The sequence below is a fragment of the Eublepharis macularius genome, chromosome 18 (genome assembly GCF_028583425.1).
Source record: "Eublepharis macularius isolate TG4126 chromosome 18, MPM_Emac_v1.0, whole genome shotgun sequence".
In the NCBI taxonomy this organism is placed as follows: domain Eukaryota; kingdom Metazoa; phylum Chordata; class Lepidosauria; order Squamata; family Eublepharidae; genus Eublepharis; species Eublepharis macularius.
Window position 1 is genome coordinate 37,761,897 of NC_072807.1, and position 26,511 is coordinate 37,788,407.

General features: G+C 44.6%; 1 protein-coding gene across 1 annotated transcript in view; it reads left to right on the plus strand.

The window, feature by feature from the left end:
• ENTREP2 (endosomal transmembrane epsin interactor 2) overlaps positions 1-26,511 on the plus strand; it is a 202,751-nt gene that overhangs the window by 88,282 nt on the left and 87,958 nt on the right. The window contains exon 2 of the mRNA XM_055002462.1: positions 7,893-7,949. The gene's annotated coding sequence lies outside the window, so the exon portion shown is untranslated. The remainder of the gene's footprint in view (positions 1-7,892; positions 7,950-26,511) is intronic.

Sequence of the window (26,511 nt, forward strand, 5' to 3'; positions counted from 1 at the left end):
GCCTGGCAAGATGTCTGCGTTCGTCTGATTTCCCGCCCCTGATTGGAGCAAGGTAGGCGCATCGGCGCTGATTGTAACGAGAAGCTTCTTCTAGCTCAAGGGTCTTGATTTTATTTTCGTTTCAGTAGTAAGACAGAAATAATATTTTCTTTTCTGAGTTCCTTGTGCCCAAGATGGTTGGCTTCTGTGACGTGAGTGATGGCACACCACTGTTGGGTCCCGCAGAAAGTGCTACATCTTTCTTTTCATGGGGGAAGAGAAAGGAGAAAAAAGGGAGGCTATAGATACATATTAGAAGGGTCATAGATCCAGAGGAGTTAGCCGTGTTAGTCTGTAGTAGCAAAATCAAAAAGAGTCCAGTAGCACCTTTAAGACTAACCAATTTTATTGTAGCATAAGCTTTCGAGAATCAAGTTCTCTTCGTCAGATGTAACATGCATCTGACGAAGAGAACTTGATTCTCGAAAGCTTATGCTACAATAAAATCGGTTAGTCTTAAAGGTGCTACTGGACTCTTTTTGATATTAGAAGGGCACCCCTTACTGGGGTTAATGGTGTAGGTCTCAGAAAGGTAAAAACCTGCTGCTCCAGATTTATTATTCCAAGAACGAGCCAGAAGCAGAGCTCATGCTTTTCACAGGCGCCAAGCTTGCACATGGAGGGGGGTGGAGGGATAGCCACAAGTCTTGTTTGTGCCTTTCCAGAGGTATCTGTCCTCTGGGCTAGATGGGCATTGGCCCAACCGAGCAAAGCCATTCCAAGGAATGTGTCTTCCTCCCTCCAAGCTACATGATAATAGAAGCGATGAAATAGATCGCTGTTACGGAGAAGAGCTTGCAAGAGCTCTTTCCTCCTGTGCTCAGATTTCATGTTGAACCCTGAGGGCGGGGGTGGGGGGGAGAACAAGCCCTGCAGGAATGATGAATGGAGAGGAGAGCCCTCTGTGCCCATTGCAGTGTTAAATAATCTGCACTGAAACGATCCTTCTACTGTCTCCGCTCAAATATTCACATTGGACAAATAAACAAACTCCAGCTGGTCTAATTTATGAAGCACTGACAATGAATCACTTTTTTTTTTTTTGCAATCTAAAAATTGCCCCAAAGTTGTTAGTCCAAACACATGTTTCCCAGCAACGCAAAAGCAGGCAGTGGGCTTGCTCGCCGTGTAAAAGAAAAGAAAAGGGGAACTCAAGTTGCTCTCTTGGTGCATTTTGCTAGATGTGTTATAAGAACATAAGAGAAGCCATGTTGGATCAGGCCAATGGCCCATCCAGCCCAATACTCTGTGTCACACAGTGGCCAAAAAACCAGGTGTCCTCAGGAGGTCTGCCAGTGGGGAAGGGACGCCAGAAGTCCTCCCACTGATTGCCCACCCCAAACACCAAGAATAGAGAGCATCACTGCCCTAGACAGAGAGTGCCATCTATACCTTGTGGCTAAGAGCCACTGATGCTGGACCTCTGCTCCATATGTTTCTCCAATTCCCTCTTGAAGCTGTCTATGCTTGAAGCCACCCCCCCCCCCCCCGTGGCAGTGAATTCCATGTGTTAATCACTCTTTGGGCGAAGAAGTACTTCCTTTTATCCGTTCTAACCCGACTGCTCAGCAATTTCGTTGAGCGCCCACAAGTTCTTGTATTGTGAGAAAGGCAGAAAAATACTTCTGTCTCTACCTTCTCTATCCCATGCATCACCTTGTAAACCTTTATCATGTCACCCCTCAGTCGTCATTTCTCCAAGCTAAAGAGCCCCAAGCGCCTTAACCTTTCTTCACAGGGGAAGTGTTCCATCCCTTTAATCATTCTAGTTGCCCTTTTCTGCAATTTTCCCAGTTACAAATCTTGCCATTTCCTTTTCCAAATTCTCCTCACCTGGGGAGGAATCCTCCAATTTGAAATTCCCTTTAGATGAACTTAGTTCCAGAAGTGCGCCTTTCTCCACTATAGCACAATTCCAAGAGACAGTCTTCTAATAGCTTGAACAGCCAGTTAATTTTGTAATCCCACTGGAGAGTCTCCACTCTAAGACAGGAATGATTTCAAATGTGTCATCTCCACCCCACCCTGCTGTTTTGGGTTTCTTCTCCCTTGGGCAAACCAAACCCACAATTCATCATTTTCATTCTATTTCCTTACGCCATACAGTGAGGAAATTGCTGGTAGGACTGCCTTTGTGTTAGCAGAAAAGAAGCACATAGTACAGCCATACACACCTGTTGACATACATTGTACGTAAAAAGACAATATAAATTGCTGTATAAAAACTATTTTATGAATGCTCGCGATACAAATCTGATGAAGTGAGCTTTGACTCATGAAAGCTTTTATCCTGGAAAACGTTTTTGGTTGTTAAGGTGTTACTGGACTCAGATTTTATTTGCAGTACAAATGAATCTATAAAACCAACAGGGAAAAGCAAACAAACAAAAGAAATGAAATATGCATGAGGATATTTGCTCGCTTGGACGTCAATCATGTTGCCGCCTTTCTGCCTTAGTGTTGGGTTGTTCTTACCTTGATCAAATCAAGTTGCATCATTCATTCTGAATCGTCATTGAAATCCATCAAAGCTTGTGTGCTAATAGTCCATATCCGTGTGGCACTAAAGGGAAGTATGCACAAATGCCCTATATTTCTGTTGTTGGTTCACTTTTAAATTCCAGAAGCTAGAAGTTCAGTAAGTTCTCCCAAATGGAGTTTGCGTAATTATACTTTGATAGATTTTTCATAAAAATGTCATTATAATTTGATAGCTTTTTCATTAAATGTGATGTGTGCATAACAGAATTAATGTTCTGCAAAAAAAAAAAAAACCCACCCCAATATGCTTTTTTATGTTTCGGTGGGAGGTTGAGCCGAAAGTGGGGGGAAATGCAAGAAAAAAGGTTGGAAGAGAGGAAGGAACCGTTTCTCTTCTGTTTGCTGCAGATTATCCGAAATGGATTTCTGATGAAAGAAGAGGCATTTCCAATTAGGAGGAAAAGTGCATCTCCTCATATGCTCTATACCTTTTGAGTGGCACTTGAAAAGATGCAGAGGCCTTCTTGTTTTGGAAGCTCATCGCCAGTGAGCTTTTAGAAAGGTTAAAACACCTGGGGCTTTTTGGCATAGAAAAAAAAGGAACGAACAGTGAAATCCTAAGCAGAGTTACTCCAGTCTAAGCCCATTGATTTCAATGGGTTTAGACTGGAGTAACTCTGCTTAGGGTTTCCCCGTAAGGGGGGACAAAGACTGGGACTGTGTCTTCCCTTCTGGCCCCACACATCAGTTGCAGTTTGCAAGTTGTCACCCCATTCAGGATGGGGACCAGTTTGGTGTAGTGGTTAAGAGAGGCAGGACTCTAATCTGGAGAGCCAGGTTTGATTCCCCACTCCTCCACTTGAAGCCGGCTGGGCGACCTTGGGTCAGTCACAGCTCTACGGAGCTCTCTCAGCCCCACCCACCTCATCAGGTGTTTTGTTGTGGGGATAATAATGACGTACTTTGTAAACCACTCTGAGTGGGTGTTAAGTTGTCCTGAAGGGCAGTATATAAATCAAATGTTGTTATATTATTACGGCTTGCCTGGCATCAGCTAGAACCCACACCTCTTCCCTCATAGCTCCGACCCTGTGGGTCAAGCTCCCGGAGGGGGTGAAGAGCGCACCTTCGCTAGACGTGCTGCGAGATTATTTCCAAGGCTTTCAGTACCTGCGGGCATTATGGGGAGACTGACCTCTTGGAAACTGCAGTTCAGTAAGCGATGGCGTTGGGATTAACGGGGCCTCGAGTGGTCTGGCCTGTGTTCCGTGGCTGGAAGTGGAATGGCAAGGGTTGATTTCCCCCCCAGGCTTTCTGAGGGCCTGACTAATAGGGGCCCGGCTCTGGCTCCTTGGAGACCGCTCTTCTTCTTCCCTTTGACCGTAATTGCTGTCGGCAGAGAAGCGAACGCTTTGAAGACCCGTTAGTGCACAAATTCCACCCTTTGTCTCAAACTGCTGACTTCGATATGCTTCAAAGGTTAGGTGCCAGAGGAAGTTTTGTGTTGTGTGCGATGCTGCTTTTGCAGAGAACCCTATCGAAGAGTATCTGTAGTTAAATGTTCTGTTTGGCTTGAAAGTGGACATTAGTTTTCCTGGAAAGAGCTGTGACGGAAAGGGAGAGGCCCTTTCTAACAGTCCCTGCGTTTGCAAACCATTTCTTAGAAATCCATGCCAATTTTTATTTGGGAAGCAATGCTTTGGTTGTGTGTTTTCAGCAGGAGTCCATTCTGATGTGAGAAAGAGGCCCCCAAAGAGCGGCTTTCTCTAGAAACGTGCCTCTTGAAGTGTATGGGTGTTTCCACATGTGATGCTAAAAGCAACTTTCACTGTTAGTGTAAGATAGAAAGTGGAAAGTGGGGAGGCAGTGTGGCTCAGGGGTAGGGCACCTTCTTTGCATGCCAAAGATCCCCGGTTCAGTCGCGGGCACCTTCAATTTGAACACTCTCACACAGTAGATGTTAGAGAAAGACATTCTCTGCCCAAGATCCTGAAGGGTTGATGCCGATCAGAATGAACGGTACTGAGTTGAATGATTTGACTCGATATAAGGTCATTTCAGATGTTCACAGCAAATATCAAAAAAAATAATATAACTACTGGGTATTTATAACTACTGGGTATTGTTTGTATTGTCCTGTCAGGTGCTGAGGTGGTATGTATTAATCCTCTCCAGACTTCCACCCCAATCCTAAATTCAGGGAACTTGGAGCGGTAAGATTCTCGTAACCGTTCTCGTAACACTGGGGCGTACCCAGTGTTTTTTGTAAATTTAACAGCTGCGCCTCGCGGCCCCCAGGCAATTGACAAAAATCACAGCTAAAAATCATGCAAACGTTTCTCTGCACTTTCATAAGAAAGTTCACCAAATTAAAAAAGAAACCCTCATTTAAAATATGCAAAGCTGTGCTGCTTGGAGCTGGCTTTCTAGGATATTAGATACAGGAACGTTCAACCGCCATGCAAATGAGAGAGGCATAGTCTGCCTTCTTCACAATAGCCCTTCACGGTAGGCCACTCTTGTTCCTGAGTTGGAAACAGGGCCGGTGCCAGGTTTTCTGGTGCCTGAGGCCAGATACCTGCATCCGAGGCAGCTTCGGGGGTGTTGCTGCCCCCACGTGCACGTGTGCGTGCGTGCACCCGGACTGTGTGATGACATCACTGCGTGTGATGTCATCACGCAGGGTGTGCTGCTGTGAGCCGGCCGCCTCATTGGCGAGGCAGGGCGCTGGGACGGCGCACGGGTAGCCTCTCACCCTCCCACTCAGTTGCCCCGCACTGCCCCGGCCACCTGCCTCGCTTGGCTGGCCTGCAGCTGTGTGCTGGTGGTGGCGGCAGTGGCAGCGGCAGCACGGGGCAACTGAGCGGGAGGGCTGGGAGGCTGTCTGCTCAGTTGCCCCAGACTGCCGCCGCCAGCACGTGCTCCTGGCCAGGCACCTGCGGGCCAGGTGCAGTAGGCGGCCAGGGCGGCACACGGGAGCGGTTTCCCAGCCCTCCTGTTCAGCCGCCAGTGCTGCTGCCACCAGCCCTACGGCCGGCCCTGGTTGGAAAAGTGAGTTATTTGCCATACATCTCCCTCCTGAGGTACATCAGGAGGCAAGGCGAGCTGCCCCTTCAAGCATCCACTGCAGCTCTGTAATGCTGTTATCGAAACTCCACTTTCTTTTTAAATATGACCTTACAATTTTAGTTAGAGCACTTATTTAATTGAGAGTGTGCTACTGCCTTTCCTTCTGTTGAACCACCGAACCCTGTCATTTCCCCTTCCAGAGAGCTCCTCTACGTTACAGGATTATCAACCCCGGGACGGTTATCGTAACGGTAATAATAGGGTTCTCCTAGCAATGTGAACAAATTTAATTAACTGCACCAAGAAATTCTCTGCCCTGCCTTGGCTGTCAGCCAGAAATCTGCATTAATGTGGCAGTGTTTCGGTAATAAGGGATAGCCAGCGCATACGATGCTGCAGAGCGCAAGCAATGCGCAAGCATGCACCCGCTGTTTTTTCCCCCCTTCACACTGGAGATGGATTCGGGTAGTAATATTCGTGTAAAAAACACTAGTTACATTTATTGGTAGAAGTGTGAATCTATTAAAAATGTACGTACGCTGGTGATTTTGAAAACAATAAACAGAATTTGGAAAAAAATATATCTACATTTATAGAATTACCGTGGAATTAGCCAACAGGAAAATAACGATCCATACTTGAAGTATCTGCACAGTGTTCACTTAACTTTTTTCAAGTTGGGCTGTCTATTTTGAAGACTGCAGGACATCCTGCTTTTCTGAAAAGAAATCCAAATTTTGTTTCCTTGATAGTGTAAATACAGATAGCATGCCGTGGTGTGTTTTCTTGCCCCTAGACAGAAAGCTGTAAGATGTGTTGGAAATTGATATGTATGTACAAAGGAAGTCAGAATAGACTTATTATTCCTAAGTAAATTGCTTAAAATTTCTCCCATTTCCTGTTCTTTCCTCAGGTGCTAACCCCTGCATACAGCTGGGGAAGCTGAGGTCAATTCATAAAAACTGAAGTGTTGGAAGAAAGAGAAATATATGTGTTTTCCAGCTTTTCTTCTGGCTAAATGCTATAAATGCTTTCAAATGTAGGCATGGCTAAAAGTGTGAAATGCATTGCTCTGGAGTCGGCCGTGGATGCTTTTTAGCAGACAGAGCTCTCTCTAATAGGTCTGCGCCGTCTAAGCATTCAGTAGATAATGTAATATGCGGCGGTTGTGAACTGTGACACCCTTCCAGAGAGCCAGTTTGGTGTAGTGGTTAAGAGTGCGGGGCTCAAATCTGGAGAGCCGGGTTTGATGCCCCACTCCTCCACTTGAAGCCAGCTGGGTGGCCTTGGGTCAGTCACAGCTTCTTGGAGCTCTCTCAGCCCCACCCACCTTACAGGGTGATTGTTGTGGGGATAATAATGACATACTTTGTAAACCGCTCTGAGTGGGCATTAAGTTGTCCTGAAGGGCGGTATATAAATTGAATGTTGTTTTTTTTATTCTGCGTCAAAGGTCTCCTCCTAGGCACAGTTCATTCTGTGATGTCATCAATAATACCTGCCCTGTTGAATTGAGCCGGCTGCTTAAGCAATCGAAAACACCAGAAGTCATTTTTACTCTAATTAGCGTTCGCTAGACACTTGCTACACTGATCAAATTCTTCTCCCCTGGCGCTCCAATTAGGCCCTGTTCATATATCAAATGCACGCTGCTGTGGAAACTACCTCTCTGCTGCATTGTGGCTTGGCAGTAGAGCAGGTGAATTTGATGTAGAAAGTCCCAGATTCCGTCTCTACTAAAAGGATTCTGGTATACCAGATTTGGGAAAGGCCCTTCCCTGCCTGAAACCCAGAATAACAGATATCGGCTGGTTTTTTTCAGCCTGATTGCTAGAAAACTCTGCGGGGTTCTCGCTGCACACTTTTGCTCTATAATCCCCCCCCTCCTATTTTATATACATGGTACAAAACATTCTTATATATTGTACAAAATGTTCAGTATCCATCAGTTCTAACCACGATGAAACAATACTCCATTATTATTTAGACTCAGTGGAAGACAGTTGTTGATGTTCAACTTAATCCCAAACTTTCTCTTCTATCAAGCCGGTTTGGTGTGGGAAGTCTTGGAAGTGAAGCAACATACTTCTGACATATGCGCCACATTGTCTCTGGTAGCCGCTTTGGAAATACAACGGCTTGTTCTTCCCATTAAGATATCTGGGAGAGAAAAGTCATTTTCTATGTAAAATGTTTCTGAAAGTCTTTTTCTGATGTAGAACTTTTCTGAAACTTTTAAAATATTGTGAGAATGGTGCCACGCAGTTGCTCCTGCCCAGTTAACTATTCTGGTTTTATTTTAGGTGCTCTTATCGGGACTTATCGGAGTCGTATCGTGGAAGAGACCACTCTCGCTTGTGGTAAGTAACAGTGCGCTATTGCTTAAATCATGCATGATACACACTTCACATGGTGCATGCTTTACTTGTGGAATCTGCTGCCGCAGGATATAACGATGGTTGCTAGCTTAGAGCCAAAACACACGTTAAGAAAAACCTAGGTTCAGCACGTGTTCTCTTACCTCAAGGTTTGCCGGGATCTGTAGGAGTCCTGGAAGCTTAAAGTAGGCGTCCTGGAAGCTTAAAGATCTGTAGGGGTCCTGGAAGCTTAAAGTCCTGGAAGCTTAAAGGATCTGTAAGCGTCCTGGAAGCTTAAAGCTTAAAATACAGGCGCCTGTATTTCCCTTTCCCTTTTTGCTGCTCTGTAAATGCTAAACTTTAAGCTTCCAGGACGCCTACAGATCCCAGCAAACCTTGAGGTAAGAGAACACGTGCTGAACCTAGGTATTTCTTGACGTGTGTTTTGGCTCTTAGGTGACTTTAAAAGGAGGCGAGGCAAATTTGTGGAAGGCGCTCTCCATCTTTTCAGATGATTTGCACGGGAGAATTTCTTCTCCTTGCTCCCCAGATTTTATCCCAAATTGTTCTTCCATCAGAATATTAGCAAGATTATAATTGACTCTGCCCCACCCTTAATTCAATTTCTTATGGGAACAGATTACAAGAGACCAAGTAAAAATCACTTCTTTTTTTGGTAAGCATACGTCACGGAGGCTTCCTGCCATCTTTCTAAAACCATCGTTGTTATGCAAGATGCCAATTAAGAACTAAATGCTTCTCATTAGGCATGTTCATTAAATAGCCAATGAAAAGATAGGGAGGGGGGCTCTTGTCTTTTACACAATTAATTTGGTAATAAATTTACTGACGTTAATGGAATGGTACTGCGAGAGAGATTTCTGCCAAGGTGTTTATGTACGGAGATTGCGGCGTTAATTGAAATGGATGCTATTCATTACTAGACTGAGTGGAGAGAAGGAAATTTTGGAAGCCAGCGTTCTCGCCAAAGGAAAACAAAGTCCTGTTCTGTGAAGTGTACCTCTTTTCACATTCTCACGGTTGTTCCTTCTCCCAACCCCAACCCCTGTTCTACTGAGGGTTTGCAATAGGTGTCTACCCTGTATTTGGATGTGACCCATTTGAGATGGTTCTCTTTGAGGCCTGCTTTGTTGAGCATTTTGAATAGTTCACTTAATCCAAATTGGTCAGTGGAATAATTGCTCGCATTTCAGGGTTCTTGAACTAAGTCTAACGGCTGTGTCAACATTTGCTCAAAGGAAGCAGAGGGAGGAATGGCCCTTGGCCATTAATTAACGGTTAGCAAATTAAGGGAGCAGAAGTAGGGGGGGGAGGGGAGATATTTAATTTTCCAAAATCAAGTTTCAGGAACACTTGCAATTTTGGGCGGGGGCTGTAGGAATTACCACCAAGTTGTAAAACCAAAGCTCCTTTCCTCTCTAGAATTTATCCAGATAAAGGGGAAGAGAGGGGCTCAATTAATTCCACATGGATCACAGCCAGAGTTAACGGAATTGATCTCTGTTTAGAAAGCAACATTACAGTTCCCTGTTTTTCTGCATCAGCAAAGGGGTGGGAGAGGAATTAATGGCTTCCCGATCGTCTTCATGGCCTCAGACGGACACACACAAAACTTGGGGGCCTCCCATAAAAACGAGGAGGCCGTCTTCCAGCCTCCTGGATCTTCTCCCAGTCACAGCAACCAATCAATCAAGCTGGGTATGGAGGCTTCCTAAACTGGGTCTTTGATGAGAGTCAGTTACTTAGCAGAGCCCGTTGCTGGATAAGTTTCTTCCCTATCTTGGAGACCTTCTCCATTATCTCCAGGGTCTCAGAGCTAGACTACAAGAAACAAATTATACAAGGAAGCTCACATGAAGGAAGTCACAGTGTTAGCTGGGAAGCTGAGTTTTAAAAGAGATCAGAAGGTTCTGTCAATTTCCCCTCTCTACAGAGCTGCAAAGATCACTCCTCAGGAGAGTTTGTTAATTTCCTCTTCGCCGCCTAGAAGGGGAGGTGAAACTGACAGCCTTCCAGAGGCAAAGAGGAAATCTTTGCTGCTCTGTAGAGAGGGGAAATCGACAGAACCTTCCGATTTCTTTTAAAACTCAGCTTCCTGGCTAATATTGTGACTCCCTTCACGTACGTGTCCTCGTGTAATTCGTCTTGTGTAGTTTAGCTCTCCAACAGCTAGGTACTAACTTCTACTGTGCTGTTCCATCTCTGTGAGGAGATGGATTTCCAGCTTTACTCCTTTGGGTCGTAATGGCTGATTTTGATAACACACCAGTTTTCTATGGAGGGAATTCAGTTGTGTGAATCGGTTCCTTTAGCCTCAAGCGGTTCATCCCAGGGAAAGACTTGTAAGCTGTTTGTGAGAACGAGGCCTAGGACTTTTCGAACATGGCAGTTGTCTTGAGCAAAGCAGGTATAAAAAGAGACGGAGTGCAGGGAAGGCTTTTCTTGCATCTTTTTTTCTGGGTCTTTTGATATTAGGCATTGTAGCACCCTGAATAGCATAGATTAGCCCAATCTCATCAGAGCTTGGAAGCTAACCATGGCCAGCCACAATTAGCACTGAAATGGGAGACCACCAAGGATAACAGGGTGCAATACAGAGGAAGGCAATGGCCAACTACCTCTGCTTGTCTCTTGCTTTGAAAAACCCCATGATTGTGGGGTAGCCATGAGTCGGTTATGACTTGATGGAACATTATCATTATATTATGGGATTCATACTGGCAGGAGGTTTTACCGTATGTCTTACACTTCCCCTTAACAGCAGTGCTTGTGTCCGTGTGTGTAATTTCTGCTAGCAAACCTTTTGACTATTAATTTTACATGAGGTATGTTTTATTAATAAAGGGACTGGTCCTTTATGATTTGTGTGAAAGGAGAACAGGCTTATTTCCGTCTTCTGGCATTGGGTGGCAATGCCACTGAGCCATTTGGCAGACTTTGGTCATATTCTAGGCATTGTGGGGTAATTAAAGGAATGCACCAGAGTCTTTTCAATCAGCCTGGTTATCATTTTGGACCTCTCTGGGCTTTATTGCAATAAACCCTTAAACTACAATCAAACATTGGTTTGCACATGCTTTATTGACTTCAGCAGGATGATATTAACAATAACGATAACAATAACAATAACAATAATTTCTAGTCCACCTTTCTCACTGAGATCCAAGTTGAATTACCCAGTGCAAGTGAAAATATAATATAATCAACAGCTAGGACATTCACTGAGCAAAGTAGTAACGACAACAACAACAACAACAACATTCGATTTATGTACCGCCCTTCAGGACAACTTAATGCCCACTCAGAGCAGTTTACAAAGTATGTTATTATCCCCACAACAATCACCCTGTGAGGTGGGTGGGGCTGAGAGAGCTCTAGAAGAGCTGTGACTGAAAACTAAACTACAAGAGACCAATTACATAAGGATGCTCACGTGAAGGGAGTTGCAATGTTAGCTGGGAAGCTGAGTTTTAAAAGACAGATCTGAAGGCTGTGTCAAGTTCCCCTCTCTACAGAGCCAGGGAGATCACTGCTCAGAGGGTTTGTTTATTTCCTCTTTGCCTCCTAGAATTGGAGGTGAAACTGATCGAGTCTTCAGAGGCGAAGAGACAATTAACAAACCCTCTTTAAAAATTAACAAATTTACAAAGCCTTCTGATCTGTCTTTTAAAACTCTGCTTCCCGGCTAACATTGCGACCCGCTTCACCCGCATGTCCTCGTGTAATTCATCTCTTGTAGTTTAGCTCTGACCTAAGGTCACCCAGCTGGCTTCAAGAGGAGGAATGGGGAATCAAACCCAGTTCTCCAGATTAGAGTTCTGCCTCTCTTAACTACTACACCAAACTGGCTGTAATAAACACAAATGAACAATAGTGTGCAGAAAGCCAACGATAATGTCGTGTTCTAGTTTGTCTCTGAAATTTCTGGACAGTTGGCCTTTCTGAATGAAATTTGCATGGTTTGCCTTCTGATAGGATGAGCCAGGGAGGGCGAAGGGAGCTGAAGTTAATGCACAGTTGAAGTTGACTTGCTCATGTTTTTCCATCTGGCGAATCCTTACGGATGAGATTTCATTAGATCTGTTATATCAGTAGAATTGGGGGTCTCCCATATTTCTAGATTTGGCAAGTGGCCCTTTCTATCCCCTTTCTATCTAACAATGAGCAATCATAAATAGAATTTAATATGTAAGTTATTTCACACTTGACTCTCTTCAGCCCAGCCTCCTAAAGGAAGCTTAAATCGCGGCTGGTTGTCCCCTTCTCCTGTTGACCTCCCCCTGCTGCCAGGGGACAGTGATGGCTGACCGCTGGTGACCAGGCAGATGGCAGAGTGCAAGCGCCGATTTAGATTTGATTAATGAACTGGTTAAATGCCAAGCAGTTAATGGATTTTTAAATTTTTTTTTTAAAAAATCTATTAACTGGGTAACAGCCCTCACTCAAGTAGATTTCATTCTCTGGCTTGTGTCTCCTGTTTTGAATGTATAAACAGAGTGTTAAGACAGCTGACGATTCTTTCCAAATATACAATCTTACATTTAGTTTGTGCCTTTATATTTTTTTTTGAAAAAACATATTGATTGATTCATTAGGGACATTTTTATCCTGCTCTAACAGCAGGGAGCTCAGGGGAGCAGGCATCGTTCCCCGCTTGCATTTTATTCTCACAGCTCCGTGAGGTAAATTAGGCTGAGAGAGAGAGAGAGAGAAAATGGCCCAAGGTCACCCAGTGTGTATCATAGCTTGGTGAGAATTTTTAAAATGAAGTTAAAGCCGTCATAAAGCAAAGTGGCAGCACCTCTGGCAACAGAACTTGGTTTCACAAGGTAGTCGTGCAAAGGAGGAAAAAACCTTTCCCGTTTGGAGAGACAGGCAATCACTGGAAGCGGCTTTGCTTTGCTACCAAAGGTCACAGGCCTCTGGAGATAACAGGTCCTCTGGGTACGCAGGAAATTGGTTTTCTGAATACTTTACCAGCTCTGGCATGTTTATGCTCATTGCATCTGCCCAGATACTTGCTAATGTGAGAAAGATACATTTGGGCCTGTTTCAGGATCTTGAAAAAGAAAAGGCTGTATGAAATTGCCCAAAGTGGGGGCAGAAGTGGTGGTGGGGGAAATGTGCTCCTCCTGCGTGACAACACAAAGTTCTTACAGTGAGTTATTAGTTGGATTCGGATGCTCCACTTCCTTCCTGTAGCGCTAAATGTCCCGCCAAAGCCCCACTAGACGTTGTAGACTAATATCAAACGTTAGGCAGATCTTGTCTCGGGCTGACAAGAGATGTGCATTAAAGAGGGAGGAGATGGCCAAAAAAAAAGATTCTTTCTAGAGTGGAGAAATAGAAACATAGTGCTAGAAGGTACCTAAAGGGACATCTAGTCCAACCCTTGCACGGTGCAGGAAATTCACAGCCACCCTCTCCCCCATTCTCCCACTGACAGCTGCTCTATGCCCAGAGGAAGGCAAAAACCCTCCAGGATTCCCAGACAATCTGGCCTGGAGGAAAATTCCTTCCTGCCCCCAAAGTGGCAATTGGCATTATCCTGGGCATATGAAAAAGGGCCAGGAGAGCCTGGCCCCAACTCATCCCTTTCTGCCCTCTCCTGTCCTGATCTGTCTAAATGTATATTGAGTCACGGAATCAGCATTACTGCCCGGTGGCAATCTAGCCTCTTCTTAAAAACCTCCAAAGAAGGAGAGCCCACCACCTCCAGAGGAAGCCTGTTCCACTGAGGGACTGCTCTCACTGTCCGGAAGTTCTTCCTAATGTTTAGCCGAAATGGGGTTTTACTGGGATGCCCTAACGGAAGAAGAAAGTGCATGTGCGTGTATTGTGGCACTGAGGCGGAAAAAATAAGGGCATATTCTAGGGATGCTGATGGTAACGCTGTATGGACGAAACTAAATATTGTAGCCCACTCACATTGCCAGCTAAAATGGCAGCCTGGTGCATTCCTCTGTTCACTGTGGTGGTGGGAGTGTCATCTCTCTTACCAAGAGCATCTAATTGTATGGGGCAGATGCAACGAGATGATGCCATGTTATGCAGTGCGTTTCAGTAGCCCCCAGGAGGAACGGGGCAAACAAGGCGCAAGGCTGCCATTTTCGGCGACAGCCTTGCGTCGGCCATCGCATGTAGGGCCAAGCTACATATGACGAATGACACTTGAACGGCAAGTGTATTTCTCCCTGTTCACTTGCCCTCCACTCAATCCACTTGCCGTTCAAGTGTCATTCGTCATGTGTAGCTTGGCCCCTAGTCCCACCTAGAGTCCTATCGATTGCATGAACACAATTGAAGTGTAGGATTACACCCTACCGTTCTCTGTGTTCATTTCATCCGCCCTACATGTTAATTGTTTTCGATTTCCATTTTTCAATCTTGGAGGCTTATTTTTCCTCCGCTGTCAAAACATGTTGATAAGGAAAGAAGGGCAGCTTACCAAACATTAAAAATGGCAGGTTTGGAGGGGAGCGGGTCGCCAAAATCAGTTTTTAAGCCGTCACGAAATGTCAGCATTATAGATACAAGTGCATATCTTTGACACCGTACCGAAGCAGGGAAAGAATTATATCTACAGTTTCAGGTTTTGTGCCAAGTTGGATCTGTTTGTAATCTATCGGGTGTTATCAATCATCTTTTCATATCCCTCTAGCTTTCATTTTACTGACATAAATTTCATGCGCAAGCTGTGGAAAGCATCAACCTCTGTCTTCCTAATTTGGTGCAGTGTTGGGGGGATGTAAGTTCTTTCTTTTAGGTCATCTTATTTGTTGGTTCCTAACAAAAGTGTTTTTATTCTATTTTATTTTATTCGCTAGGAACACCTCACTACACTTTGATTATTTTGGCCATGTTTTTACTTCTACAGCAATAACTCAGATACCCATATGGGTATGCGTGGGATGTGCTGTCAAGTTGCCTCCAAGCTATGGCGACCCTATGAAGGAAAGACCTCCAAAAAGTCCTATCATTAACAGACTTGCTCAGATCCTGCAAACTGGAGGACGTGGCTTCCTTTCTTGAGTCAAGCCATCTTGTTTTAGGTCTTCCTCTTTTCCTACTGCCTTCCACTTTTCCTAGCGTTATTGACTTTTCCAGAGAATCTTGTCTCCTCATGATGTGACCAAAGTAGTCTTGTCATTTTAGCTTCTAGGAAGAATTCAGGCTTGATTTGATCTAGAACCCACTAATTCGTCTTTTTGGCCATCCACGTTATCCGCAAAACTCCTCCTGCATCACATTTCAAATGAAGAGATATGCAGATGACACCATGTTACTAGGAGAAAATAGTGAAGACTTGAAACGACTACTGATGAAGTTTAAAGGAGAAAGCGCCAAAGCAGGATTACAGCTGAACAGCAAGAAGACAAAAGTAGTGACTACTGAGGAATTACATAATTTTAAAGTTGACAATGAGGAAATTGAAATTGTTCAAGATTTTCTATTCCTTAGCTCAATCATCAATCAAAAGGGAGACTGCAATGAAGAAATCAGAAGATATTGGGCCAAGCTACAAGTGACGAATGACACTTGAACGGCAAGTGGATTGAGTGGAGGGCAAGTGAACAGGGAGAAATACACTTGCCGTTCAAGTGTCATTCGTCATGTGTAGCTTGGCCCACAGACTACTTGAGAATATTTGATTGCGGGGGAAGCAAAATGTCACTGTTTCAGAGGAACCCAAAAGCTCCTCAGAAAGCCTCATGGCGATTTCGGAGTGCCCCTCAAAAAGTCTCCCCACGATACATCTAGCTTCAACACGGAGTTAGTTTTGTTAACGTACCCTTACCTGGATAGCCCAGGCAAGACTGATCATTTCAGACCTCAGAAGCTAAGCAGGGAGGGCCCTGGTTAGTAATTGGATGGGAGAGCTCTAAAGAAGACCAGAGTTTCAGAGGCAGGCAATGGCAAAGCACCTCTGAACGTCTTTTGCCTTGAAAACCCCAGCAGGGGGTGGGTGGGGGGGTCGTCATAAGTCAGCTATGACTTGATGGCACTTTACACCACCATTTTCTAGTGTGGGTGTGCATGTACAATGAAGAGAACATAAGGTACGTAGCCAGCTCCGTGCGAAGAGACCACATGGCGTAGAACCTGCCCTAGCCATCGACACAGTGGAAAGTTCTGCAAATCGCTGCAGAAGTCTGTCTATGAACTTGTCCGGCTAATGTTGAGGAACGTAACAAGTTTTGGCATCTCAGAGTGATGCTAAAGTGATGTGAGTCCCTGGCAGTGCAAGTTGATGAGAACAACTCTACTGCTGGACTGGAAACGTCACAGCGTATAGGACTCCTCGGCTGAGACGGAAATTGAAGCTCCGTTGCCCAAATGCCTGCTTTGAGCTTCGGCGTCTGGCTCTCCTTCGTTGTTGACTTTCTCGACTCCCTTTCTAGTCCCAGCAGAACCAAGACGTCTGTACAGTGCAGGGAGTCTTTGCAAAGCTGACATGTTACAAACACTGATTCTTTTTACAAAGCTTTACATTGCTGGCAAGAAAAGTGGGGAGGGGGATTGTTTCCTTCTCCCTGTATCCTCAAGTGGCAGAAAGTTTCAAGGCAGTTTTCCTTTTGGAGGGAGAAGTAGGAATGAAGGTTTGGCTGCATTGCAGCAATGTCCCTCCCTCCCTCCCTCCCCCTATCCGTCTGTCTGTCTATCTATCAAGCTATTTAGCTATCTAGCTATCTATCGCATTTTTATCCCTCTCCAAGGAGCTTAAGAGTAGTGTTTGTGGTCATTCCTTCCCCATTTTGTCCACACAACAGGTTTGTGAAGTAGGTTAGGCTGAAAGTGTGTGACTAGCCCAAGGTCACTCTAGAGAGCTTTGCTAGTATTGTGGGAATTTAACCCAGTGCCCTCCCCTGTCCTAGTCTGACACGCTAACCACTAGATCTCCCAGTCAGTCCAACTGGGAAAGGTTCCCCCAAAGTACTGTGCCGGAAAGCCTTTCGTGAAGTCTGTTACGAGCTTACGCCATAACATAGGAGAGGTCTTTGGCCCGTTTATTCCTTTTGCTACAATTGCTTTGTGTCTCAGTTTTGTTTTCCTGCAGTTTTTTCTTTTATACAGACAACCTTGCAGTCACTCTTTGGCCTGCCCTGGCTGGCTTTCCCCCTCTTTCTCGGCTCCTTTGGGAATAACTTTAACAAACGGTATGTTTGTAAGGTCGGACTTCAGTCATTAAACGGCCTTGCTGGGGCTTGCAACACTTGATTTTCTTTTTTAAAAACGTAGCTGGAAAAGGTGGGTGAATTCTGTTAAATTAGAAAAGCAACCATTTGTCTGGAAGTATCACCTACATCATCTTCCCTGGATCTCTGATGTCTCTTAGAGCATTACAAAATCACCCTTGCAGGTGATGAAAAAGGGCTTGTTTTATTCTCGCAGGCACCTTCCCCTAGAATGTTTGAAGACTTCTTGGTTTAGAAGTCTTCGCTCTAACCCCAGTTTATTGTCAGAATTAACATGTCGTCCAAATGGGGAGCTGTTTAATTCTCATCACAAACTGGGATTTTGTCCTGGGATTAAACCATGGTTTAGAATCCTAGTTTATGGACAAGGAAGAAACCCCAGTTTGTTGATGTTGGTATAGGCCTGAATGGTTTAAAAGTAAATATTTTAAATAATTTTAGGTGTGATGTTGATTTATTATGGCAAAGTTATTTGTTGGTTTATTTCTTTGTTTTTGTTTTTATCATTGGCTGCAGTTGCTGATCTTTTTGGCCAAATGTTGACATAGAAATGTGTGAAATAAATAAATCTAAATGGCTCCTGCACTGCTGTGATAATGTAGGAACTGGGGCAGAATCTAAAATTAGATGCTTTAATTGTCCATTGTTTCCTGCCCCCTGGATCTCTGCCTCTGAGTCTGTTTAACCTGCTCCCTGGGTAGAGTAATTTTTAAAGCAGGTGGTGGCAAAGAGGTGGAAAACGTACGTCTTGGTGAAACAAAGCAGACACCCCAAGTGGACAGCAGGCAATCATTCTAAGGTGGGAAAACTATCACCTAGGAAGGAATGTTTGCTAAGAGAGAACAGCCCCTCAGGGACTGAGAAGGGATGTGTTTTATTAGAGAAACAGCCATGCACGGAACCAGAGGAGAAAGTTGTTGGTGCGCTTTGGTATTTAAGATGTGCTTGTCTGTAGCGTTCTTTTTCTTTTTGCGCTGGTGTTCTCTGTTGTTATGAGAGTCCTGTTTGGAACCAAAGGGGATAAAATTAAGGGAATTTCATTTCAGAAGTAGGTAAGGAAAGTTTATTGTGCCGAAATACAAGATGATATCTGAATCAAAGCGTTGTCTTTTTTAAAAAAATACTGTTTCCTGGATTTGCTTGAGAAAGCCTGAACTCGTCCCTTTGGGTATTGGCTGAAGCTATTTCTGGGGCAAAAAAGTCCCAATGATTTCTGTCTGTTGTTCTCAAAACAAAAGCCGCCATTGTCTGTAATTCCAGAAGTTGCTAACCCCTGAAGCTTTTTATCACTAGTTCATGCATACATATTAGTCATTTGGGGCCTAGAAGAGAAGAGATAATTGCCTTGTGAAAACAGCACAACAGACATATCTATGCTTAACAGTAATCATGAGAATTGCAGAACATACATAGAAAGAAAATAAAATGTATGCTGTACACAGGTTGTACATCAGTTCACTGTAACCTGTGAACAGGGCTGACATGGTGCAAAACTATTGCAAGGAACCCGTAAAACAAACTGCTGAAACACAGTAATCCATAAAGAAGATAATGACAGTTGTACTTTTCCGCTTAGTTGCCTGGAGGCAATTTGTCCTTGCCATAGGTGACTAGGAGAATACCTCTGAAACATATATGCACCATATACCACCTTAAGCAAGTGAAAAGGATTCCCTTTAGATGTCATCTGAACTCTCAATGAAAGAAGGTAGAATTCTGGAACAATGACTCCCTATTGCTGGACATTTCGACAAAAACTCTGCAACTTTTGAAAATACAAGATTTTGGAAGGCTGGGGTTAAACTGATTGCGGAGTTGGAGACAACTGTTTATATTGAATTCCCACAGACCGTTTTGTGCTTGCTCTTTCTGGCATTCCATTGGTCAAAGCCGTGGCTTTCCAATTGTGGTTTGGGGGGAACCTGGAATACCTTAGAACCTAATCAGGAATTCCTTCCTCCATGACAAGGTTGGCAATGGCAGATGAACTTCCCTGGAAGTCAGTGGGCCCCCAGCAAGAGATAAGCTTCTTTCGTGATGTCTTGTTCCATAAGAGTGTTGGGGTATGTTTTAAGGTGCAATCCATGTATCCAGAGCAACAGTGGGGCCACGCATTTCTGGCTAGTGTCCTGTGTGAACGGAGAATCTGGTCTAAAACACTTACGGAATCCTCCAATATGCTGTTATTCCACAGCAGACATTCGACAGAGAAATTGGTGTGGGACAGGATGCTTCAGACTTGAAAAATTAAGAAGCACTGGCCTTCCGGGTGTGGGGTGTTCAAAATATTCAGATGCACCAAATATGTTCTTTAACCCAGCAGAGAAGCATTGCTATTGCCACTAATGATCCAGTATATGGTTTGTCTTAATTTCAAAAAAACTCTCTTCATTTATACCCGTGTGTGTGTGTGTGTGTGTGTGTGTGTTATGTGCTGTCAAGTGGCCTCTGACCTATGGCAACTCTATGAAGGAAAGACCTCCAAAAAGTCCTGTCATTAACAGACTTTCTCAGATCCTGCAAACTGGAGGACGTGGCTTCTTTTATTGAGTTCAGCTGTCTCGTTTTAGGTCTTCCTCTTTTCCTTCTGCCTTCCACTTTTCCTAGCATTATTGACTTTTCCAGAGGATCTTGTCTTCTCATTATGTGACCAAAGTACGATAGCCTCAGTTTTGGCATTTTAACTTCCAGGGAGAATTCAGGCTTCATTTGAGCTCTAACCTACTTGTTTGTCTTTTTGGCCATCCATAGTACCCGCAAAACTCTCCTCCAGCACCACATTTCAAATGAATCCGTTTTCTTCCTGACAGCTTTCTTCGCTGTCCAGCTTTCACATCCATACATAGTAATGGGGAATCCCACAGTTTGGATTATCTTGATCTTGGTCCCCAGAGAGACATCTTTAAGGATCTTCTCTCGCTCCCTCACAGCTGCTCTTCCAAGTCTCAATCTTCTTCTGATTTCTTCATTACGTTCTCCCTTTTGGTTGACGATTGAGCCAAGGAATAGAAAATCTTGAACAATTTAAATTTCCTCATTGTCAACTTTAAAATTGTGTAATTCCTCAGTAGTCATTACCCTGTATACCCTTACTCTCCCAAAGCATCTTACATCTTTCTCCTCTCCTCCATTTTATCCTCCCAGCAACCCTACGAGGTAGATTAGGCAGAGAGGGTATAACTGGCCCACGGTCACCCAGGGAGCTTTCATGGCAGAGTGAGGATTCGAACTTGGGGTTTCTCAGATCCTATCTGGCACACTCACCACTCCACTAGACCACAGGGCTGTGAAAACATGCTTGGGCTGGCATGGTTCTCGCGGTCCCCTCTGCTAGTAATGCCGTTTGTGCACACAGATAGCCGTAGAGTGCATTTAGTGACTTGAAGGCTATGATGGAGTATAGCATTGGCAGCGGGACTTGGTAATTAAATTTGGACTTGATCTCTCCACTGCGGCAAACCTTCCCTCTGCATTCTCCTTGGTCTCTTCCTCCCCCCTCCCCTCTCATCATCCCACATCTACCGAGCTGATTTTAATCCAGATCTGACACACATTGCCTTGAAATGCGTAGAGCCTGAAAGAGCTCTTTCCTTTCCTAATGCAGTTTTCAAATTACTTTCCCCCCTAAACGAATCACTGCCACGTGTGCTTGTTCTTCGGGAGTCTAGGTGATGTTAATAAGCATTTCATTTCGCGTCGCAATTATTACTGAAAGGCTCAGATGGGGAAGGGTTGTGTGTGTGTGTTTTTTAAACTGGAGGGAATTTTTTGTTTAGCTTTGGAGTTGGTTGCTACATTTCCAGCCACAAAAACTGTAGGAGTAGGAGCAGAACCGGTCTACAATAGGAATCAAATGCTCTCTTTTTAAAAAAGCTGATGTACGTGAAGGATATCTTGGACATGTTTCATTCCAGGAATTAATGTTTGCTTCTCTGTATTTAGGGAAGAGTAAGAGGTTGGATTTCATTGTTTATAGCAGGGAGAAATCTAAGGCAGTTTACCGGGTGTCTCCGCTGGCTAATTTCAAATTATTATTACTTCTGCCAATTTTTGCAGCGTAATCACTGTTGCGGAGCTGGCTGGACTTTTAATAATATCATTGCTCATGAAATCATTGAGTTCTCCTCTGGGTGAGTGGGGGTGGCATTCTTTTTAATCATCTATCATGACTGCGTGTCACCGTGAAATCTGGAAAGGTGGACGTATGATTCTCAAAGGTCATCTCTCAGACAGACTTTATACCAAGAAATTTCATTCCTGCTTCTCAGGATTCAAGTCCAGCAGCAGGTTAAAGACCAACGAGATCTTCATGGTATCAGCTTTTGAAAATCAAAGCTCTCTTTGTCAGATTCTGCTTGTCAAAGAATTGTGGGGATAGTAAGGGCAACGGTGTATTGCAGACCCCTGCACCTGCTCACCGAACTACAACTCCCAGGGTTCCTTGGGGAGAAGAGCTGATTGTGAAACCAGGTTAGATCCCTACAGTATGAGGTTTAGTTCCTACCATTGGCCACTTGCACACGATGACCTTGTGGAGTGCCATTCAACTAGGATCTAGTGACAGCATGCAGGATAACTACCATTAGTGATCATGCCAGCTGCAGAGGCCGTGTTTATGCCTGTCAGCTCGGAGGCAGTGGTTCCTACAGAGAGTGTCTCTATCCAGTCCTCCCGGTCCAGGATATTCCTGAGACAGGGATGTCACTGGCTGTACAAAGTGATCCCGAGGAGCGCACATTCACACATGAGCAAGAGGTTTTCAAAGATTTGATTGTCTTTCTCAAAGGGTCCGGATCTGCCAAAAACTGCCATGGGACCCCCAAATAAAGATTCTTTCTGAGCCTCCATCACTCCCCCTATGTCCATCCCAAATACTGTGTGAAAACATACCATGAGACTTGATGGACTTCATGGACCTTCGCAGTCTCTGTAGTTCTTCCCTATCTGCAGCAACCCGGAATGGGTCCGTTTTAGCAGGAGGGATGTTTCTGGAGAAGGGGAAGCTTTTGTGGTATTTATTTCCATTTTCTTCCATGACGGTTCTCAAGATGGGGATACATATGGGAATTCCCAGGATGCCTCTCCTCCATGGTGGATCTGCCTTCCGACCGTTCCCTGCTGTGTATATGGATTTTGCTTTCACCAAGCCTACGCATTATCCTTCCATCTTACCCTTTTCTCCGCAAGTTTATCCTCTCCAGCTCCAACCCCCTCTCCCCTCCCTCCAGACCACCTGCTGATTGGCAAGTCTCATTGGCAGGACTTCCAAAAGACCTCCGACAGCTTTGCCATGCGAAGCAGAGACAAGGCCTGCTGAGGTGCCCCGTCCGGAACAAGCTCGTCTTAATTACCCTGAAGCCAGCTGTAATGCTCTTGGCGGCTTTCCCCCCTGCATCGGGTCACCATGGCAATTGCGTATCTAGCCGAGCACAGCGCAGATCTTTCAGCCCGCTTCACTTGCCGTTGTTTTTCCTGAAAGGTCCTGTTAGCCAACGTTCCATTTTTCTCTTCCTGGTCTCTTGCAATCCCCCAATTCTCCCGCACCTTCTGAATATATCTGCTAATAGCTCTTCCGTTTAATTTGCTCGAGTGGAGAAGAGGGACTGTGATCCTGCCTCATCTGCTGCTCTGGTTTTGGCAGCTTTGACACAGTCTGAGTTCCAAAATGTTTTTTTTTCTCTCTCTGCCGTGGAATGGAAAATTAACATCGGTCCCCGGTATCCGTCTGGCACCCTTAGAGAACCCTGGCAAATAAATTAATCTTGTTTAACACCGGCTTTCCTTCCTCCCCCTCCTTGAGGCTGGGAATCTTTTCCTCTGGTGCCGTCTCTGTTTCCTTCCTCAGTTGCACTGTCATATCTGTACCCCTACATCCATGCCATTCTATGTGTGGAACCATTGCTAATGCTCTACCTTGATTTCATTTTGCGAATTCTCTAACCATCACTTTCGTTTCTCTAGCAGCCTGAGAACACAGCTGTCTTACCTCTCTTCTTTGAAGCTCGCAGAAGTGACCTTGTACTGTCTGAAATGTTGTTGTCGACTCTTATGCCTCTTCGTCCTGTCTAGGTTGATGTATAAACTCCAGAAGAAATTCCCAGACCTTTTCCTGTGCAAACCTGTGGTCTGAGTGGGAGGGGGGAATTGATTGAGCATTTAGAGCTGTGCTTTCTTCAAGTTTCTATTCCTATCAAGGAAACGTGTACTGCTTAGATGCTTCCTCGCCTCTGAGTAATTCTATGGACATATATATGAACATGATTGGATTTCTGAATAAAACCATTTAATCAAGAGCTTGGACTTCTTGTTGCAATGCCCCAGAGACCGGTCTACCATATCTTGTCATCCGTAGCCTGACATCTACTTACTATTTACTCTGTCTTTGTCAGGGTGGCCCCTGCCATATTTTGGGGGGTTGGGGTTGGGGGATTCATTAATCTCCTATGCCCTGCTTTAAGAGTGCTGTTGTGTGCTACATGTATCCAGGGCTTTTTTTCTGGGAAAAGAGGTGGCGGAACTCAGTGGGTTGCCCTCGGAGAAAATGGTCACATGGCCGGTGGCCCCGCCCCCTGATCTCCAGACAGAGGGGAGTTTAGATTGCCCTCCACGCCGCTGAGCGGCGCGTAGGGCAATCTAAACTCCCCTCTGGTGATCAGGGGGCAGGGCCACCGGCCATGTGACCATTTTCAAGAGGTTCTGGAACTCTGTTCCTCCACGTTCCTGCTGAAAAAAAGCCCTGCATGTATCCAAACAAGGAGAGTACACAGTAAGTAACAACAAAAGCAAGGAGTTTCACATGTCCTGACTAATAAACCTTTTAACAAAAATTATAAGTCAGTTTCTTGTTTAATGCTAGTACATATAACCTCAATGACATACACAGTGATACCTAATAGAATATGAGGACTTCCTCTCACTGCTGGAATTACAATTTATACATGTGCTATAACATAAGTAACCTTCTATCCAAGTCTACATAAAGTGCTATTGGCTAAGGTGCTGCAGTGAACTTACATATTATTTCACATTCTTAAACAGTGAAAGTGCATAATATAGCAGCAACCAAGCCAATATATATCAGTATAGATGAACCATTGTATGGTTCATGGAGAGAGCTTTTTGGACTTTTCCTTGCTCCCTGTATATAATGGTTCATTATATAATGTGGAAATGCCCTTGAAAGTGACGGTACTAATCTCATACTGTGTAATCCGCCTGGAGTCTCAGTGAGAAAGGTGGACTATAAATGGCATAAATAAAAAATGACATAAATTAAAAAAAGGTGGACTATAAATGACATAAATAAAAAAATAATAATTTCATTTATTTAAAACATTTTAAAGACACTTTCCCACCCAACTGAAGATCCCCGAGGCGGCAAACAGTAAAATCATTAAAGCAATATTAAAAACACAGATAAATCTACCAGAACAATCAAAGCAAGGCGCACAGACGCACGGACAGGAGGAAAGTTCAATGAAAGTCAGTGAGGGAACGCCTGACGAAATGGAAAATTCCTCACCTGCCGATGGAAGACAAAGATTCAGTGATCAAGGGTGACAGACAGATTTCCCTGGGAAGAGAATTCCATAGCTTTGGTGCCGTGACTGAGAAGGCCCTTTCTTGAGTGGCCACCTGTCAGATGGTGGGGGCACCCAAAGCAAGAACTCCATAGAAGGAACTGGTTCAAGCTGTTAAAACACAGCTTGCGCTCATTTGGGGACAGAATGACAGTTTTTAATGCAACAGATCTACGATGGATATGCCTCCCTCTGAGCTTCTTGGAAGGGGAGGGAGGTATAAACATAAAGGACGGAATGGGGGAGGGAATGCATACTCTGCCTAGAGAGAGCCCACCATTAGCCTAGGCATGCTGCCAGCAAGCCATGTGACTTTGTTTCCCTGTAGTTCCTTTTATCAATCCAAGAACATTTTTATCCTCTGGGGGTACACAGAGAACGTGCGGACTTCTCTGGTCCTCTATTTTATCCTCACAACAACCCTGTGAGGTAGGTTAAGCCAAGAGACGGCAACTGGCCCAAAGTCCTCTGTTGAATTTCAGCCTTGGTATACTTGGCTCACCTTTAAACCATTACAATCAGCCTAGGCACGTAGAATGTAGCTTTTGTCCTTGTGCAACTGAAATGGAGCAAAGCTGGGCAGGGGGCATTGCGCCCCCCACTAAACCATGTAGCCCTGTTATATTTGAGGTAGGTTCACTCAGTCTCACCTGACTGTGGTTGTATGCAGACTGTCAGAAAGAGGCATGAAGGGAGCAGGAATAATGTGCTGGGTGAGTATCCGCACACAAATATACACCAGATCAGCAGAGAGGAGTTATTTTGCTAAGCTCAGAGGATCATGCCAAGGTTGTTATTTCACCCAACGGTAACTTGGTAATCCACCCCTCCCCTTCCTTGTGGCCCATCATTTCTTAAAAATCTATTACTCTGCAACCTCCGACACTTCCTCCCCCTAAAAATCAATATTCAAAATGACACTTTAATTTGAGAGGGTTGATATTTATTAAAGGGTTGCTGTGATAATTCAATCTCTGCTTTTCTCGCTGGCCTGCTGGAGCCTGGCTTGTATTTCTATATTTCTTCCCTTTGGAGAACAGGGGCTTGGGGGAATATAATACACATCTTTATTGCTGAAAGGACCCTGTAGGTGAAAGCTTTTAATATATCTCTGTTCTTGCTGCTTGTATCGTTTTTCACTCCCACCACCCCCCTTCATTCGATTGAGGTAGAAAATGGTCTGATTACATAAACCCCCAGACTCACAGAAAACACCTTGGTGGCTGGTGAGTTCCTTTCTTACTGCTGAAAAGTTGGGAAGCTCTAAATGTGCTTTCTGCTGAATCAGACCATTATTATATTGAGGTCAGGATGCCCACTCACAGAGGTAGCAGCTCTCCTGGGCTCTTCGGCATTTTTAGCGTGAAAAAGAATTTCGCCAACGCTTGTTCCTCCGTGTCTTAAATGGAGGTGTTTGGAACCAAACCTCAGAACTGCAAGTACTTCCCCCTGGCACTTGGCATTTTTTGGCGGTGGCCACTTGGGCAGGTTGCCTGGGCCCTTAAAGAGAACATCAGCGAGGAACAGCAAGGACGTAAAAAAATCAGGTGTCCCGGGGTGTTGGACGTGTGTGTTTTGTGTCCCTCCTTCCTCATGTTTCTGAAACACAGTGAGCACTTCTGGAAGCAGTTTGATGTATGAGATGGGGGGGGAGGATGTTTACTTTTCAAAAAGGGAGGGGGGAAGAATCCTGCTTATGGTGCCCAAATGCTTGAGCATATGGGAAAGTAACACAGGCTGGTCATCTCGTATTCTGTAAAAAAAAAA